This window comes from Mus caroli, unplaced genomic scaffold, assembly GCF_978045245.1.
Source record: "Mus caroli unplaced genomic scaffold, Mus_caroli_1 scaffold_9, whole genome shotgun sequence".
Taxonomy (NCBI): Eukaryota; Metazoa; Chordata; class Mammalia; order Rodentia; family Muridae; genus Mus; species Mus caroli.
The window spans coordinates 126932768-126951126 of NW_028227264.1; the positions used below are offsets into that span (position 1 = coordinate 126932768).

General features: G+C 42.3%; 1 protein-coding gene and 1 non-coding gene across 13 annotated transcripts in view; one reads left to right on the forward strand and one right to left on the reverse strand.

Annotated features, from left to right (window-relative positions):
- R3hdm2 (R3H domain containing 2) overlaps positions 1-18359 on the forward strand; it is a 123117-nt gene that overhangs the window by 11650 nt on the left and 93108 nt on the right. For 11 of the 12 annotated variants that reach the window (XM_029482203.2, XM_029482202.2, XM_029482209.2 and 8 more), the window contains exon 3: positions 7908-7975. The exons of the other annotated variant lie outside the window; for it this stretch is intronic. The gene's annotated coding sequence lies outside the window, so the exon portion shown is untranslated. The remainder of the gene's footprint in view (positions 1-7907; positions 7976-18359) is intronic. 12 annotated transcript variants of the gene reach the window in all.
- On the reverse strand, positions 12496-12603 carry LOC115032179 (U6 spliceosomal RNA). Its single transcript, XR_003837840.1, has one exon. It is a non-coding gene; the product is annotated as a U6 spliceosomal RNA (small nuclear RNA).

The window sequence follows — 18359 nt, forward strand, 5'->3', positions numbered from 1 at the left end:
ATCTGGAGCTGGAGTGCGTGCTGTTGTGAGGCACCTGATGTGGATGCTAAACAACAGACTTGCATCCTCTGCAAGAACAACAAGCATCCTTAGTGGGTGAACCACCTCTCCAGCTCCCCTCTACTCTTACTCACTCTCTCTCTCTCTCTCTCTCTCTCTCTCTCTCTGTTTTTATGTATGAATACACTGTTGCTGTCTTCAGACACACCAGAAGAGGGCATCAGATCCTGTTACAGATGGTTGTGAGCCACCATGTGGTTGCTGGGATTTGAACTCAGGACCTTTGGAAGAGCAGTCAGTGCTCTTAGCTGCTGAGCCATCTCTCCAGCCCCTCTATTTTTTAAAATTTATTTTTATTGTTTTCAACCTTATTTTTTTGAGACAAGATAGGGCTCACTGTTTGAGCTAGGTTGGCTGGTCAACTGGTACCCAGTGTCTGCCTGTCTCTGCCTTTTTGACTCCAGCACTGAGGTTTCAGAATGAAACACTGTGCCCATATTTATGTATCTGTTGAACTTGCAACCTCATTCCTCATGTGTGTGCAGTAGGTATTTACCCACTGAACTACGTCCCCAGTTCCTATACCTAAAACAAGCAAGCAAACAAACAAACACCCCCAAAACCTAATACCAAACAACCAAACAACTTTAAACACAATTCAGTAAGAAAGGTGGGCATTATTTTGTTTATTTTAATTTTAAAAAAAATTCATTTATTCATTTATTTATTTATTAGCACTAAGAATCAAACTTAGGGCCTTTTATGTACTAGGAAAACGCTACAACTGAGATATAGTCCTAGCCATGTTTTGAATTTTTGCAAATCTCTAATATCTAACCTACCAGGCGACATTTGGATTCTCTTGTGACTGTTTACCTCCAGTTATCAAGGTGCCTTGTTTGGTTCAAGTATATGAAGAGAAGCCAGCCCCAGACATGTAGTTGGGGGAAGTCATAGTATTTTAATATCCCCTTCATTAATTAGGAATATTCTTCTCTGATACTGAACCCACAGTCAAATGGATAAATGGGACTTCTCTTCTCTTTCCCTTCAGTCCTTCCCCCTCCCTTCTTCCTTTCTTCCCTTCTGTTGTTTTGAGAGACAAGGTTATGCTGTTGGCCTTAGACTTGTGTAGCTCGCACTTAAGGTCTTCCTGCTTTGGCCTCGAGTTGGGTAATGGCGTGCGTGGGCCTGAGGCACATTGTTGGGTCTGAAAGCGTTAGTGCAGTTTGGTCCTTGATGACACTGAGATTTATTTGTCTATCTGTGGATATCTTTCTACTGGTACAGGGTTCTGCTTTATTCAATCTAGGCACTAGAGTGATTCATCTAGTAGACTGAATTAATTAGGAATATTCTAATATTCCTGGAATTTGCTGTGTAGACCAACCAGGCAGAATCACAGAGATCAGCCTGCCTCTACTTCCTAGGTGCTGGGATTAGAAGTGCAGCACAACTGGCCCACAACACAGTATTGATTCACTTAATGATCCAGACCTTCCAAGTGTTTGTCCCAATTCACGTGTGTATCTGTGGAGTGGAAGGGTTGGTGTGAATGTGTACATAGGGAGTAGAAGTATTTTCTTTTCTTTATGAGGCCCCCAAGACACATACAGTAGAGGACTGCTGGGTCTGTGTTCATTCAGAGATGAAGCAACCTTAACCCTCAAGAGACTGGAGGCCCCAGGGAGTTTAGAGGTCAGGGGGGTGGGGGTGGGGGCGTCCACATGGAGATGTGTTGGGGTGGGGAGGGTGGATGGGGAGGGGCGGGGAATAGAATATGGAGTGTAAAAAAGAATTACAAATAAAATTAAATTAAAAATTAAAAAGATTTATTTTTTTTACTTTTTTATTTTTTTGGTTTTTTCAAGACAGGGTTTCTCTGTAGCCCTGGATGTCCTGGAACTCACTCTGTAGACCAGGCTGGCCTCAAACTCAGAAATCCGCCTGCCTCTACCTCCCAAGTGCTGGGATTAAAGGCATGCACCACCATGCCCAGCCAAAGATTTATTTTTTATGTATATGAGTACACTGCAGCTGTCTTTAGACACACCAGAAGAGTGTATCTAGTCCCATTACAGATGATTGTGAACTATCATGTGGTTGCTGGGAATTGAACTCAGGACCTTTGGCAGAGCACTCAGTGCTCTTAACCACTGAGCCATCTCTCCAGCCCAGAAGTAGAAGTATTTTATACTTACTCTCTCTCTCTTTTTTTTAAAAAAGATTTATTTATTTATTTTATGTATATGGGTACACTGTAGTTGTACAGATGGTTATGAGCCTTCATGTGCTTGTTAGGAATTGAATTTTTAGGACCTCTGCTCGCTCCAGTCGGCCCTGCTTGCTCTGGCCCAAAGATTTATTTATAAGTACACTGTAGCTGTCTTCAGACACACCAGAAGAGGGCATCAGATCTCATTCCAGATGGTTGTGAGCCACCATGTGGTTGCTGGGATTTGAACTCAGGACCTCTGGAAGAGCAGTCAGTGTTCTTACCTGCTGAGCCATCTTGCCAGCCCTATACTTACTCTTCTGCCAAGTAGAATATTAAAAAGACATGAGTGTGAGCTGGAGCATGTTTGTGGGGTTAAGAGCACTTGTTCTTGCAGAAGACCTGTACCCACATGGAAGTTTACAACTATCCATAACTCTAGTTCCATGGTGCCCTACATTCTCTTCTGGTTTCTATAAGCACCAGGCATGCACATTAACAGACTTACACTTAAGCAGAACACCCATACATTAAGTAAACAAGCAAACAAATAAGCAGTGCTTCTTAAAGAAAGGTGTGAATATGTTTGATGTGATGGTTTATGCCTGTAATCACACTGCTTGGGAGGCTGAGGCAGGAGGATTGCTGTGCATTCCAGGATAGCTTGGGTAACTGTTTCAAGCAGTCAGGGGGGGTAAAAAACAAAAAACAAACAAACAAAAAAAAACCCATGAGCTGAGGGACAGAAATTGCAGCCAGCTCTCCTTAGCTGTGAGTTCCATGTTTGTGGGTTTAGCCAAATACAGCTAAACTGCATTCGGGAAATAGACCAGACACAGGAGTTCACCCCAGAGCTTGGGAGACTGAGCCGCGGGGGGTGGGGGTGGGGGTGGGATATGGTCCTGAGTTTGCTACCCTAATACACATCTAGATTGGATGATGACACGCCCGCTATCTGCAAAAAAAAGCCGAACAAACAAAAAAACCACATGCTTCAGAAAAACAAGTGTACCAAATGTATACAGAATCCCCTCATTATCCTGTAATCAATACAGTATAACAACTAACTGTCTGCATAGTATTAGAAATGATTAAAGTCCGTAGGAAAGCCGAGTGAGGTGGTACATATCCCAGCATTTAGAAGACTGAGCATTTAGGAGAATGTAAAGCCAGTCTGGGTTATACAGCAAGACCTTATGTCTCTGCACCCCTCACCCTCTTTTGGTCTATAAAAAGTATGGACCAAAGAGTATGTGTAAATATTAGACTATTTATAGAAAGGTTTTGGTATTTGTAGGAGTTGGAGGTGTTGAAGTGGAGGGTGGAGGATACTAAGAAGTGACTGTGAAATTAATTTTTACTGTTTCATTATGGATATTTTCTTTTCTTTTTATAGTCTGTTGTGTTAGGAATTGATCTGAGAGTCTTCCAATTGCTATCGGGTGCTGTAATACTGAGATACGTCCCAATGCCAATCCTTATTTACTTTTTATTTTTTAGTAAGAATTTTTTGTTTTGTTTTGTTTTTCAAGACAGGATTTTCGCTGTGTTGCCTTGACTGTCCTGTAGATAGACTGGCCTTGTTCTCACAGATCTGCCTGCCTTTGCCTCCCAAGTTGTTTAGGTAGGCCTTGAACTTGCTATTTTTCCTGTTATACCCTTCCAAGTAGTTGGGATTGCAAGCCCAGCTTTGTTGAAGACATTCTAAATTCAATTTCTGTTTGTTTTTTCTTTGTTTGGTTGGCTTTTTATTGAAAGTGTAAAAGGATGACAGTATTACTAGTAGGTTTTTTAAAGACAATGTCTCATGTAGCTCAGGCTAGGTCTCGTGTAGCTCAGGCTAGTCTTGAATTTTTTTCTATGTAGCTGAGGATGACCTTGAGCCTCTGATTGTTCTGCTTGCACCTCCCCATCCCCAGTGCCACGGTGACCGATGCCCCCCGCCATGCCAGGCTTTGCCCAGTGTGGAGCAGACCCCGGCTCATGGCAAGGAAGCACCTGGCAGCCAGCGAGTTGCGTTCCCAGCTCTATACCGTGTGTGCTGTCGGAGGTGGTCTTGTTATGTAGCCCAGGCTGGCCAGGACCAGTTATCCCCCAGTTATCAGCTGCAGTGCTTGGGTTACAGGCTAGGCCACGATGGCTGTTCAGTTTTGGTTTCGGTGCTCATGGGACGCCTTGGGTCTTGCACTTGGTTTGGTGCTAAGCTACTTCCCCGTTACATTTTGATTAATGTTCCTGCTTTACTTCAGTGAATGAGCCAGCAATGTTACCTATTGTTGCTTTTGTCTATGTGAAAAAGGCAAATAGAGGTGGGCCTATAATCCCAGTGCCTGGGGAGGTTGAAGTAGGAGGATGGCAGGATCAGGGCCAGGGAGGCCAATTTACATAGAGCCTGTCTCAGCATAAAATAGAAAGAGAGCTGGTGAGCTACCCCAATGTGGGTCTGCAGACATGGTTTAGCAATTAAGAACATTTATTCCTCTCTTCAGGCACCAGACACACATGGTGTACGTACATACTGGCAGGCCAAACACACATATACATAAAATAAATAAATCTAAAACCAAACACAGCAATAAAGTGCTTGCATAGTGTACACAAGGCTTTAGAATCAATCCCTAATTCCATCAAGACACAATAAGCGCAAATAACATCGTAGTGAGTGTTGATATGAAACCGGTTTGATCTCTTAGGTCTCCTGAAACCTCATTTTTCAAACTATTTTTCTGGAGAGATGTGTTGTGTATTCAGAGATACTGAGGTGAGAGAGGAAAAGGAATAGTTTTATTTTATTCATTTTTTTTTTTTTTTGCTTTGTTTTGTTTTTGTTTTTGTTGTTTTGAGACAGTGTTTCACTATGTAGCCTTGGCTGTCTTGGAACTCTCAGTCCTTAGACCAGGCTGGCCTTGAACTCACTGAAATCTTCCTGCCTCTGCATACTGAGTGCTGGGATTAAAGGTGTGTGCCATTATGCTCTGCATGAAATCATACTTTGCAAGTTGGCTGCACATGTTAGTCAGGTGAGAGCATAAGAACACTTGCTCAGCAACATACAATCCCTTCTCTGGCCAGTGAGAAACCACTGAGTAATTTTAAAGTGTATATGGTGGGGTGTAGCCTTCAGAGATTATAACACATGTATATTTTGCATGGACATTCTTGGCTTTCTGGTGGTGAGGAGGCCAGTGGGAAGTGCTGAGGTTGAGCACTGACTTGGTCATGTAGGCATAAAAGGCTAAGCTGCATGGAGCAGTGCCCGTGGCTGACATGGCCTTCCTGAAGCAGTGCTGACTGCAGTCATCTGTGTGTTGGCTGCAGGCTGCAACACAGCCACTGTCTCCCCTGAGGCAGCCACAGCTGTCTCCTCAGGGAATGCTGACAAGCCAAACATCAGGAATGCTCTAGACTCTTGGGCATGAAGGCATAGGCCCATAATCCAAGCACTTGGAAGGTAGAGATAGGAGGAACATGAGTTTGAGGCTAGTCTGGTGTGTTTCTCAAAATCCACAGTAGTAAGAACAAAAACGAACAGGAAAACGATTGTTAACTTCTAGTACTGCAGATTAGTATCACCTGCTTGTAAGTGTCACACTGACAGAGTCATTTGTGCATTGTTTGTTCAACCTTGTCTTTGAGACTAATAAATATAGTTTCATATAGCAATGCTGTTTTCTTTATCATTACTTTATAATAGTTCATTGCATACCCCTACCATATTTTTTTATTTAGTTGTTTCTAATTTGGATTATAATGAATAATATTACTAGGAATATTGTTGTACATGTTGTATAACATTCTTGTTATGTGAGACAAAGTCACTTCCAATGGTTATGTAGGCCTTGGAGTATTGTTAGGTTAGTAGGTATTGCCACTTTTCCAGCCATGGTAGTATAGACCTTTAATTCCAGGCGGCAAAAACAAGCAGATCTCTGAGTTCAGGGCCAGCCTAGAACAGAGAAAGTTCTAAGTGAAGAAAACTTAAAACCCAGGCACGGTGGACCATACCTTTAATCCCAGTGCTCAGGAGACAGACATGCAGATCTCTGAGTTCAAAGTCAGTCTACAGAGCAAGTTCCAGGACAGCCAAGCTTAGGCAGTGAAGGAATTGGAAAACAGAAAGCTGGTGATAATGTAATAGAACAAGGGGGCCATGGGTCCAGCCCCGGCAAGCAGCAGAACTTGGCAGTTTTAGCCATGTGTTTCTGGTTTCAGAGTCCAGAATAAAAGGGACTACTGGGACAATTGATCCTGGTTAGCTGGAGCTAAGAAATTAGTGGTAATTAAGAAAAGATCAGCATCATTGAGGTAAAAATCTTCTAGGAAGTGATTTCTGAGAGCACAAAGAAGCTGTGTTCCAGAGTTAGCTAAGGTTGAACCTTATAACGCAGCTGGACTTGCTAATGTATAAATATCACCCAGGTGGTACTGACTTTGTAGGAATGAAGGGTCATGGAGAGCAGCTGAGGCTTGGCACTATGAGAGGGCAGGGAAGGCCATTGGTGAAGGTACAGCCTCAGTTGTAAGTTGATGGCCCAGGACTTAAGGGATCATGCAAAAGAGTTGAGGCTTGGCACCATGAAGAGAGCCTATGAGAGTCTACTGGTGAAGCCTAGTTACAGTGGAAGACCCCAGCATATCAGAGACGCCAGTACTATGAGATGATCACCAAGAACAGCAAGAGCAGTGGAGTGGATCAACCTGAGCTTAGAGTGCCACGGGGGCAGAGCTAGAGAAGTGACACCAGCCCTTTGGAGGAGCCCAGAAGATCGTGTGTAAATCCCAGACATTGAAACAAGCTGTAACATTGAAGTTGCCTTGGAGACAGACCCCAGGATGTTAAAGATGCCAGAGCCATGGGATATCTGCCAAGGAATGCTGCTAACAAGGAATGGAACCAGCCCAGGAAAAGATGTTTGTTGCTGTCAACATAGATGGAAAAGGATCTGAAGGACACTTTGGCATCAGACATGGAGATGCAGAGTTTGGAGTTTGCCCAGCTGATTTCCTGTCTTGTTTTGAGGATTACAGTTAAGTGATTTGATGGATCTCAGAAGAGACTTTGAACTTTGGACTTTTACATTGTCGAGACTGCTATAGACCGGGGGGGGGGGTGCTTTTGAAGTTGACTAAATGTATTTTGCATTGTGCTTTGGCTATCTATGGCCCCCATAGCCTCGTGTGTTTGAACAGCCTGTGGGGGCCAGGGGTGGAATGTGATGCTTTGTATGGGCGTGGCCCAGGGAGTGGCACTATTTGGAGGTGTGGCCCTGTTGGAGTGGGTGTGTCACTGTGGGTGTGGGCTTTAATACCCTAGTTCTAGCTGTCTGGAAGTCAGTCTTCCACTAGCAGCCTTCAGAAGAAGATACAGAACTCTCAGCTCCTCCTGCACCATGCCTGCCTAGATGCTGCCCTGCTCCCACCTTGATGATAATGGACTGAACCTGTAAGCCAGCCCCAATTAAATGTTGTCCTTTATAAGACTTGCCTTGGTCATGGTGTCTGTTCACAGCAGTAAAACCCTAACTAAGACATAGGACTTTTAGAGAAGCTCAGGCCTAGGATCTAGGTTATAAGAAATGCAAGCAAAAGGAACTGGGAGGAGGTCTGAGGGGTGCTACTGTGGGTCTCTTGTTCATGCTAGGCTCAGTGCATTAATATTGAAAATTGGTTTTAACTTTTTTTTTTTTTTGAGGTTAAACTTGTTTCTTAAATGAGATGCCATACCAGCACTGGACTCATGGAGACTGAGCATTTATTCAGGTAATAATACTTAACATTTATGAGGTAGTTTTTATGTGCCAAGCCGCAAACTAAGTGTTATATTGTTTTTCTCACCTAGTCATCTCATAGCCCTATGAGGCTGGAAATTGTACTGTATCCATTTAATAGATGAAGAATTTTAAATTTGAGAAGTATAACAAATTAGTTCAACTGAGGTTTTTTTTTTTTTTTTTTTTTCCTTTTTTTTTTTGGTTTTTCGAGACAGGGTTTCTCTGTATAGCCCTGGCTGTCCTGGAACTCACTTTGTAGACCAGGCTGGCCTCGAACTCAGAAATCCGCCTGCCTCTGCCTCCCGAGTGCTGGGATTAAAGGCGTGCGCCACCACGCCCAGCTTTCAACTGAGTTTTAAAAAAATCCTTTTGCTGCTTCCCAGTGAGAGATGGAGATGATTTGGGGTAGATGAAGTTATTTGTTCACACCAGTAAGTACATGAACACATAGTGGTTTCCATTGAACTACTGAGATTTCTTAACATTTTCCACTAGTAAATGTGTCATACTTTAATTTCTTAAGAATTTTATTTTTTTATGTGTACAAGTGTTTGTCTGCATGTATGCATATGTGTGCCATGGATGTGCCTGGTGCCTTTGAAGGCTGAAGAAGGAATCGCTTTCCTTCTTCAGAGTTAAAGATGGCTGTGAGCCATGTGGGTGCTGGGAACCGAACCCAGGTCTTACAGAAGAGCAGTCAATGCTCTTAAGCACTGAGCCATCTTTGCAGCATCTTAGCTGGTGTTTATAGCCACCTTCCTCTCCTACCACTCTGTGTTGATATGTATTAAGTGCAGGTTTTGCAAGCTGTCCTGTCTGTCCTCCACAGCCTAGGCGGTGTGTGAAGCTTCCATGGTTGACGGTTGCTTTCAGAGACTTTACACTATCCTTTGACAGAAAAGATTAGAGTTTTTATGAAGTCTTCATTCATTTCTTTTTCCATTTTCATTTTATGTATATGAGTGTCTTGCCCTGTGTGTATGTCTGTGCTTCACATGCATACAGTGTTTGAGAAGGCCAGAAGACAGTGTTGGACTCCCTGGGACCGGAGTTACTGATGGTTGTGAGCCACTATGTGGGTGCTAGGAATCAAACCTGGGTCCTCAGAAAGAGCATCCAGTGCATTTAACCACTGAGCCATCTCTCCAGATCCCTCCCCACCGTTTTTTGAACTAATTTCACCACGCAGCTCTTGTCTAGCCTGGATTCAGTACGTAGACCAGGCTGGCCTCCGACTCACACGCCTGCTCTTGCTTTTGGGATTAAAGGCGGTGCTTTGTTTCTTCTTCTTCTCATTGACGGCTCTCGGATGAAGTCTTAGAATCCAGGAGGAATGCTCTTATTTTTTCTTTTAAATTTTTATGCATGTATTTGTGTGTGTGTGTGTGTGTACATACACGTGTGAAAGTGCATGAGTGTGGAGGTCAGAGACCAGCTTGCAGGTGTGCATAAGTTTCCCTGTGGTTTCTGTGGCTGGAGCTCAGGTGGTCAGGACAGTGGGTACCGTAGACTTGGATGTGCAAGCCATCCCAGCAGTCTGTTCTGTTGGGTTTCCCTCTAAGGAGATTCCTCGCTTAGGTCCTCCGTGCTGTGCGTGGAAGGAACAGAGAGAGGGTCTCGCAGCGTTGGTCTAGGGTATCGTTCCTTAGCACTACTTGTGGAAGACATGGTTCCATGTTGAGTGACTTTACTTGTCAAAAACACTTTGCCATAGATGTTTGGGTTTTTGTTTCTTTGCTTTCATTTTTTGATTCTTGTTTCTATTGGTCTTTTTTTTTTTTTTTTTTTAACAAAAACAGATCGGTTTTTTTCTCTGTGTGGCCCTGGCTGTCCTGGCACTCACTCTGTAGACCAGGTTGGCCTCTAACTCAGAAATCCGCCTGCCTCTGCCTCCCAAGTGCTGGGATTAAAGGCGTGCGCCACCACCACCCGGTCAAAAACAGATATTAATATTTTAAATTTTTTTGTATGTATGTTTGTGTCTCTGTGTGGTTATGTGTACATGAGTGCAGATTCACAAGGAGGCCAGAAGAGAATGTCAGATCCCCAGGAGCTGGAGTTAGAGGCATTTGTGAGCTTTCAACTGTGAGTGATGGGAACAGGGCTCAGGTTCTCTGCAGGAGCTGTAGATGCTCTGAATCACTGAGCCATCTCCCCAGTCATAGTCTTTGTATGTGTTGTATACATACGTACATACATACATATGTTAATGTATATGTGTACTTTGTGTATGTATGGGCTGTGTGAGTGTGTGTGCTATGTGCTCTGTATGTGTATGTTCCTTTGGAAGAGCAGGAAATATTCTTAACCACTGGCTCATCTTTCCAGCCCCTTTCTTTGTTCTCTTGTCTGTCCTGAAAGCCAGTGTCACATTGTTTAGATTGCTGTAGCTTTGTAGTTGTGAAGTCACACAACATGAGTCTCTCTGCTTTGTCTATTAAGGACCCTTGCAGGTGCACATGAATAATTGTAAACATTGTCATTAAAGAAGAAAGATTATATAGAAATATTGGTTTAAGTTCATTTGTGGCTTATAAGAATGTGCTGGGTGTGATTGTGCATGCCTATAGGCTAGCCTGACCCACAAGTTCATTACCGTATAACAATGTATTTGAAAAGCACCAACTCAATAATAGCATTCAGAGCCAGTTCAGTTTCCTCTCCTTTTAAAATAATTTTTTAAAAATTTATTTTTATTTTTAGAATTCCTTTTCAAGACAGTTTCTCTGTGTAGCCCTGGGTGCCCTGGAAATCCCTCTGTAGGCCAGGCTGGCCTTGAACTTACAGTGATCCACCTTCCTCACTTCTCAGGTGTTGAGGTTAAAGATGTGCACCACCACCACCTGGGTTTCTTCTCTTTGGTTTTGTACTTTTCTTATCATAGATATTATATATTTATATATCCTGTCCTTATTAAAACATGCACAACTACAGCCTTATAGAGTTTGTGTTTTTTAGGGTTGTATTGCATAACTTAGGCTTGACTGCTATATTGTCCCTTCTCCTGCATCTGTTCCCAAGTGTTAGGATTAAAGGCATGAGCCACTGGATCTGGCTCTAGATGTGGTTGGTGTGTATGTGTGTGTGTATATATGTATGTATGATGTATTTTTGGCAGGGTCCTAAGCACTTTGGGTATAGCTTTGTAATGACTTGGCCTCAAAGGTTTCTTGTGCGTGTAATGAGATGCTTTTTCTTGCTGTTTCTAAGATTCTCTCCTTGCTTCTGACTTTGGACAGCTTGACAGTATTTATATGCCGGGACCAGTTTTTATTAGCTGGAACTTAGGAAGCTTGCTAGGTATGAAGATTTCTTTCATAAACTTTGATGTGTTTGGATATTTCATTAAATATTCCTTTTGTTACTTTTTCCCCTTCATCATACTTAGAATTGAACCCACGGTCTCGCACCTGACAAGACAGCGTTCTGCTGCTGAGCCTGCCCCTGTGGCTCTGTCAGTGTACTTGATGCTTTTCTGTTTGTTTGTTTTGTTTTTTGGAGACAGGGTTTTTCTGTATAGCCCTGGCTCTCCCTGAACTCACTCTGTAGACCAGGCAGGCCTCGAACTCAGAAATCCGCCTGCCTCTGCCTCCCAAGTGCTGGGATTAAAGGCGTGCGCCACCACGCCCGGCTACTTGATGCTTTTCATGGCCTGCCAAGGTTACTCATTTGTCTCTGTTCTTTTTTAATTTCTTTTCTGGAGTTTGATAATCTTTAATTTACATAGCTTAAGTCCATTGAGTTGTGTTTATTTAGTTTTGTTTTGTCTGCTTAAATCTGCTGTTGCTTCCCCATCGACGATTTTCTTCATTTCTGTTACTGTATCAGCCCTGGTCTTTGTTGATGGTCTCACTCTGTCATGCAGGCTGGCCCAGAATCTGCTGTGTAGCCTATGCCCTGCCTCCCTAGGGTTAAGGTTTGGATTATAGGGATGATGCCATGCTAGCTGCTGCTGCTGCTGCTGCTGCTGCTTCTTCTTCTTCTTCTTCTTCTTCTTCTTCTTCTTCTTCTTCTTCTTCTTCTTCTTCTTCTTCTCTTAAGATTATTTATTTATTTAATGTATATACGAGTATACTGTAGCTGTACAGATGGTTGTGAGCCTTCATGTGGTTGTTGGAAATTTAACTTAGTACCTCTACTTGCTCTGGTTGGCCCCACTCGCTCAGTCCCTGCTCTTTCCAGAGCAAAGATTTATTTATTATTATACATAAGTACACTGTAGCTGTCTTCAGACACACCAGAAGAAGAGGGTGTCAGATCTCATTACGGGTGGTTGTGAGCCACCATGTGGTTGCTGGGATTTGAACTCAGGACCTTTGGAAGAGCAGTCAGTGAGTGCTCTTACCTGCTGAGCCATCTCTCCAGCCTCATCATGCCTGCTTCTTACTGTACTCTGTGTGTATGCTCTATATGTTCAGCTGTGTGGGTTGTATGTGTGAAGACAGGAGGACCTTGGGTCTCCTCTTTATCACTCACCATCTTGTTCTCCTTGAGCCAGGGTTTCTGACTGAACCTGGAACCTATTTCTGTACCCTTTGTGTGTCATACTTGCACAGGGGCCATGACAGTTTTCTCTGTATTGTTCTAATTTTAGTATATGTGCTGTGAAGTAAGCACCTATTACTGTACTTATTATTATTTTTTACATTTGTTTGTGTGTGTGTGTGTGTGCACAGTGTGCCTGTATGGCATGGCACGTATGTGGAAGAGAGAGGGACATTGTGAAGGAAGGAGTTCTTTCCTTCCAGCCTGTGGGTCTCAGGGATCAAATTCTGCTTGTCAGGTGTGGTAGCTGTGCCTTTATCCATTGAGCATCTGCATGGTCTGTTTCTATATTTTCTAACTCCAAAAATTCAATTGGGTTCTGATTCCTTTTTATAATTCTAACATCATTTTTATTTATTTTATTTAAAAATGTGTATATGTTTTGCCTATACTTGTAGGTCTGTGTACCACTTGCATGACTGATGCCTGTGAGGGCCAAAAGAGGGAGTTGGCTCACCTGTAATTGGAGTTACAGATAGTAGCCAGCTGCCATGTGGGTGCTGGGAATTGAGCCCAGATTTTCTGGAAGAGGAGTCAGTGCTCTTATCTGCTGAGCCATCTTATTTACTGTGTTTATTTATTTATTTATGATTCATTTATTTATCTTCTCTGTGTGTGTATGGGGGTACGGCGGGAGGGAGCACACTGTCATAGTCTAGTTAAGTGTTACATCATCGAGTTCACACTGTCATAGTCTAGTTAAGTGTTACATCATCGAGTTCACACTGTCATAGTCTAGTTAAGTGTTACATCATCGAGTTCACACTGTCATAGTCTAGTTAAGTGTTACATCATCGAGTTCACACTGTCATAGTCTAGTTAAGTGTTACATCATCGAGTTCACACTGTCATAGTCTAGTTAAGTGTCACATCATCGAGTTCACACTGTCATAGTCTAGTTAAGTGTCACATCATCGAGTTCACACTGTCATAGTCTAGTTAAGTGTCACATCATCGAGTTCACACTGTCATAGTCTAGTTAAGTGTCACACCATCGAGTTCACACTGTCATAGTCTAGTTAAGTGTTACATCATCGAGTTCACACTGTCATAGTCTAGTTAAGTGTCACATCATCGAGTTCACACTGTCATAGTCTAGTTAAGTGTTACATCATCGAGTTATATCTTCATCCCTTGTATTTTTTGAGATAGGGTTTCACTATGTAACCTGGGCTGGCCAGGAACTGCCTGTATAGACCAGGCTAGTTTAACACACACACACACACACACACACACACACACACACACACACAGGGGTGGGGGATAAACTTGACACATGGCCTTTTTTGAATTTATTTTAAATGCCTGGGCTTCCTTGAGTTTATGGGGTTTTTCAGTTTTATTTTTTGTTTTTATTTGGTTTTTCGGCTAGATGCCGTAATTCTACTTTAGGATAGTATTATATTATTTTATGTGTTATGGTGGCTAGTCTTCATTATCAGCTTTTCTGAATTTAGAATTGTCTAAGAAACAGATGCACCTTGCTGTGTCTCTTAGGTGTTTGTAGAGAGGATTAACTGACAGCAAGACCTGTGCAGAATGTGGGTGGCACTCACCTGTAGGCTGGGGCTGAGGAAGAAAAGGAAGACACCAGCCTGAGTGCTGGGAATTCCTTTTTATGTCCTTTTCTCTGTGATTGAACTAAACTGTTCACTATGGCTTCCTTCCTGACTTAGACAGAATCCTTTGAGACTGTGAGCCAAAATGAACCCTTGCTGGGGCTGGGGATGTAGCTCAGTTGGTAGATTGCTTACCTGGCATGTGTGAGGCTACCTGGGTTTGGTCTTAGCATGATATAACCAGGTATGACTGGTGCTAGCTCTTGGGAAGTAGAGCCAAGAAGTAGAGACATTCAACGTCATTCTTGAGAACTTAGAGAATTTGTAGCCAGTCTTGACTACCTGAAGTTCTGTCTCAAAAACAACAAAACAAAAACCCAGTTATATCATTTATGTCAGATAATTTGATCACAGTGATGTGAAGTGACTAATGCAGGTACAGTAATATAAAAGAAAACCTTACAGCAGTGTCCTAGTCTCTCCTAGCTACTGTCCTGTTCTGATCAGACATTTGTACATACCAATTGTATAATAGGATTTAACTAATTTCCCATAAGTAGTTGATTGCCTTTTAAACATATTTAAGTAGTGAACCAAAGAAAGGTTTTGTATTTGCTAATATAAGTATCATTTCTGATATTCTTGATTCCTTTGTATAGATCTGATTTGATACTTATTTAGCCTGTACAGGTCTTGTGCTACTGAATTTTCTGTGCTTTTGTGTGTCTGGCAGGTAGTATGCATGTATGTATGCATGTATGTATGTATGTATGTATGTATGCATGTATGTATGAATTTTTGAGACAGGATCTCTCTGTAGCATTGGCTGCAGTGCTAGGAATGGAACCTAGGGCTCTATGTGTGCCCTAGGTTCTTCCCCCAACACCTCATTATCCTGCATTTTTTTCTTGTGAAATAAGTATGTATTTATAGGAAGTTGAAAAAAAAAAAAACCAGTATCCCATGAACCTTTAGTTTCTCCCAGTGTACCATTGCATAACTATAGTTCACTATTAAACCAGGGAATTGACATTGGTAAACTCTCCAGATCTCCAGAGTTCTGTTAGATTTTTCTTTCTGGAACCATGTGCAGTGTGTGTGTATGTGTGTGTGTTGCAACGTGCGTGTGTTGCGTGCACAGAATGTGCAGGTGTGTATGTGCTCATGAACCTTCATACTGAGGCTAGAGGAGAATGTTGGGTGTCTTTTTCTGTTGCTCTCCACTTTCTTTCTTTCTTTCTTTCTTTCTTTCTTTCTTTCTTTCTTTCTTTCTTTCTTTCTTTGAGACATCTCTCATTGAACCCGAAACCCCATATTTTGGCTGGGCTGGCCAGCAGTGCTCCCAGAATCCATTTGTCTCTCTGTCGCAATGCTGGATGGAGTTAGAGGCATACATGACTATACCTAACTTACATGGATGGTGGGTATTCCAAGTCAGGTTTTCTTGCTTGCACAGCAAGTATGTCTAACTACTGAACCATCTTCTCAGCTCACAAACTTAGAATTTTGTAAACATTAATTCATGTAACAATGACAGTTAGCATGTGTTGAAGCTTTGGGCTTGGTCCTTAGTACCACAGAAAGAAGACAAAGCTTATTAATAATAATGGTTTTATTACCATTACATAATAACCTGAAAGCAAATTATAGGGGTAAGTGACCTACAAGACAGCAACAACAGAAATCCTTGTGAAGCAAGGCATTATCTCCTACTTTTGCAAATTTCCTTAATGACAAATAGCATGCAAATTTTCTAAATAACAAAAGCAGCAGTCAGCACTTATTTAAGTGTTTCTAACACTGAAGCATTATATCTATTTTTACACCCCACATGATGGTTACTGTTTGTTTTACAGGAAAAGGAAACTGAGGCATTGCATGGTTAAATGACTTGCTTCACAAAAAAATGTTGGCTGTCACTTTTGTTACTTAATGTATACAAGCAGCACAAGACCTGGGTCACCAATTGTATTCTACTAACCCCGTCTTTAAGGACATTTGCTAAAGTAATAAGGTTTAGGGTAGCTATTTGAAACTTCACTGAGAGCTTTTAAGTTGTATTTGTGTGGGAAGAGGAACACATGTGCCAGGTGCCTGTGGAGATTGGGCAACTTGCTGGAGTCGTCATCTCTCTCCTGCCACGTGAGCCAGATACTGACCTTGACTGCAAGGCTGGTGAAAAGTGCCCTTACCAGCTGAACCCTAAAACCGGACTTCTTTTAAAACGACCTTTGAATCTAATGAAAAGAGCTTCATGTGTCTTCTGTTACAAAGTCATTGTCACCATTCTGAGCTTCCAGTCAGTTCCCAGTGAAGAAACCAGGCTAAGAAAGCTCTGCCCTGGAGCTGTGACCGAGGAGGTCATTTTCTTCTCCTGCCAAGAGTTGGAGTTCTTCTTACCAGGGAAATAGACCTCAAGTTTATTTCTGTGTTCAAGTTGCCTTCTATCTTAACTCTCACTCCTGAACGTAGCCTTCATGTTTGATTTGAGGGAGTGCTAGTAGACTTCAGTAATTGTATACCTTGAAGCATTTTAGACATTTATAGCTGTCTATTTCTGGTACATTGGAGCTTCTTAGATTTTGTGTCTCTGTTTGTTTGTTTGAGATGGGATCTCATTATGTAACCCTAGCTGGCCTGCAGCATATATGTGTCCACTAATGTCCTCTGTGTATGCACTGTGGCATACCATACACCAAAACAAAACAAAAGCCACCACCACCACCAAAAGCACCAAACCAGAGCTTTAGTACAGCCTGGTTAGTTGTTATCTTGGGAATCGTCGCTGCTGCTTATATGTTAGAACATCAGATAGTCATTCTGGATCGCTTCTCTGTTCATGACACACCTAAGTACATATTACACTGTGTGTATTACATGCATGTGCCTACACGCTGACACTAGAACATCAGCTAGTCACTGCAGCCTTGCACTTTTGTAGCTAATGATTTAGCAATACTTACCTTGGCAAGACCTAATAGCAATGGATGTAGTCGTTTTAATTGTGTGTTTTGAGGCAGAACCCCATGAAGCCTGGTTTGGCTTCACATCCACTCGAGCCCAGCGTTTTGCACTCTTGGGCCTCCTGCTCTTACTTCCCAAGTGCCGGAGTTGTAAGTGTGCATGCTTGGTTTTGTTTTTCTTGTTGTGCCTCACGTGATGTTCTTAAGGTTCACCTTAAGCATATTGCCACTGACAGAATTTCTTTGTTAAGGCTCTGTGGTATTCCACTGCAGCTCTGTGCTACCTTTTGCTTATTCATTTCTTCTTGATGGACACTTTGGATTGCTTCCACTTTTTAGGTATCATGAATAATAGTGCTTGCAAATGGATATACAAATACCTGTCATATCCTGTTTTAAGTTATTTTAAATATATTCCCAGAAGTGGAATTAGGGTTAGAACATGGATTTGAATGGGAAGAATTGGATGATGATGATGGTGGTAATGATGACAGTGGTGAGGATGCGGCAGCGGCTGCTGCTGCTGTTGCTGCTATTAGACTTCCATGGAGTCCGTGAAGGAAATCCTGAAATGGGATTCATGGACAACTGTGTTTGGTTTTAGTTTCTTAAAATTGGCCCCACTTTGGTGTCACCTTTCTGCCTGTAAGAGAGGAGCAGAGTGACTGCAGAGCATATGACAGCGCTGCTTTAGTCATAGATTCGATGTGAACCAGGCATCCTGCAAACACTTTGGAAATTATTTAATCTCATTAACATGCTAGGAAGGAGATTTTTGGCATGCTGCTTTATAGCTCAGTACAATGAGGCATGAGGAGCTACTTGAAATCCTAGAGCTGGTATGTGATAGTGTTGGGTAGGCGTCATCCTAATGATTTAGGTTCTGGGCCCGCTGAGGCAGCTCAGTGAGAGATGTGCTTGCTATAAAGCCTGACTACCTGAGGTAGATCCTTAGTGCTCCTGGGATGGAAGGAGAGAATTAAGTCCCACAGGTTCTCCTCTGACCCCTTTTATAACTGAACGTAATGCTATAACAGCATGCATGCAAACCTACACTGTGCCTTAAGTTTTATCACAAATGTGGATATAGATGTCTCCTTCCCTCCTGCCATGGTAAATGTGCTTTCATAGTGACCTAGATGATCAAGTTGGAGTTGTGAAGAGTCTCCACAATTGTGAGGTACAAAGGGATCCTTCAGGGACACCCACACATTTTGTTTTATCTATACACCATCCATTATTATTATTACTGTTACTGTTATTATTATTACTATTATACTCACCATTCAGGCTGTGAAAGGTATAG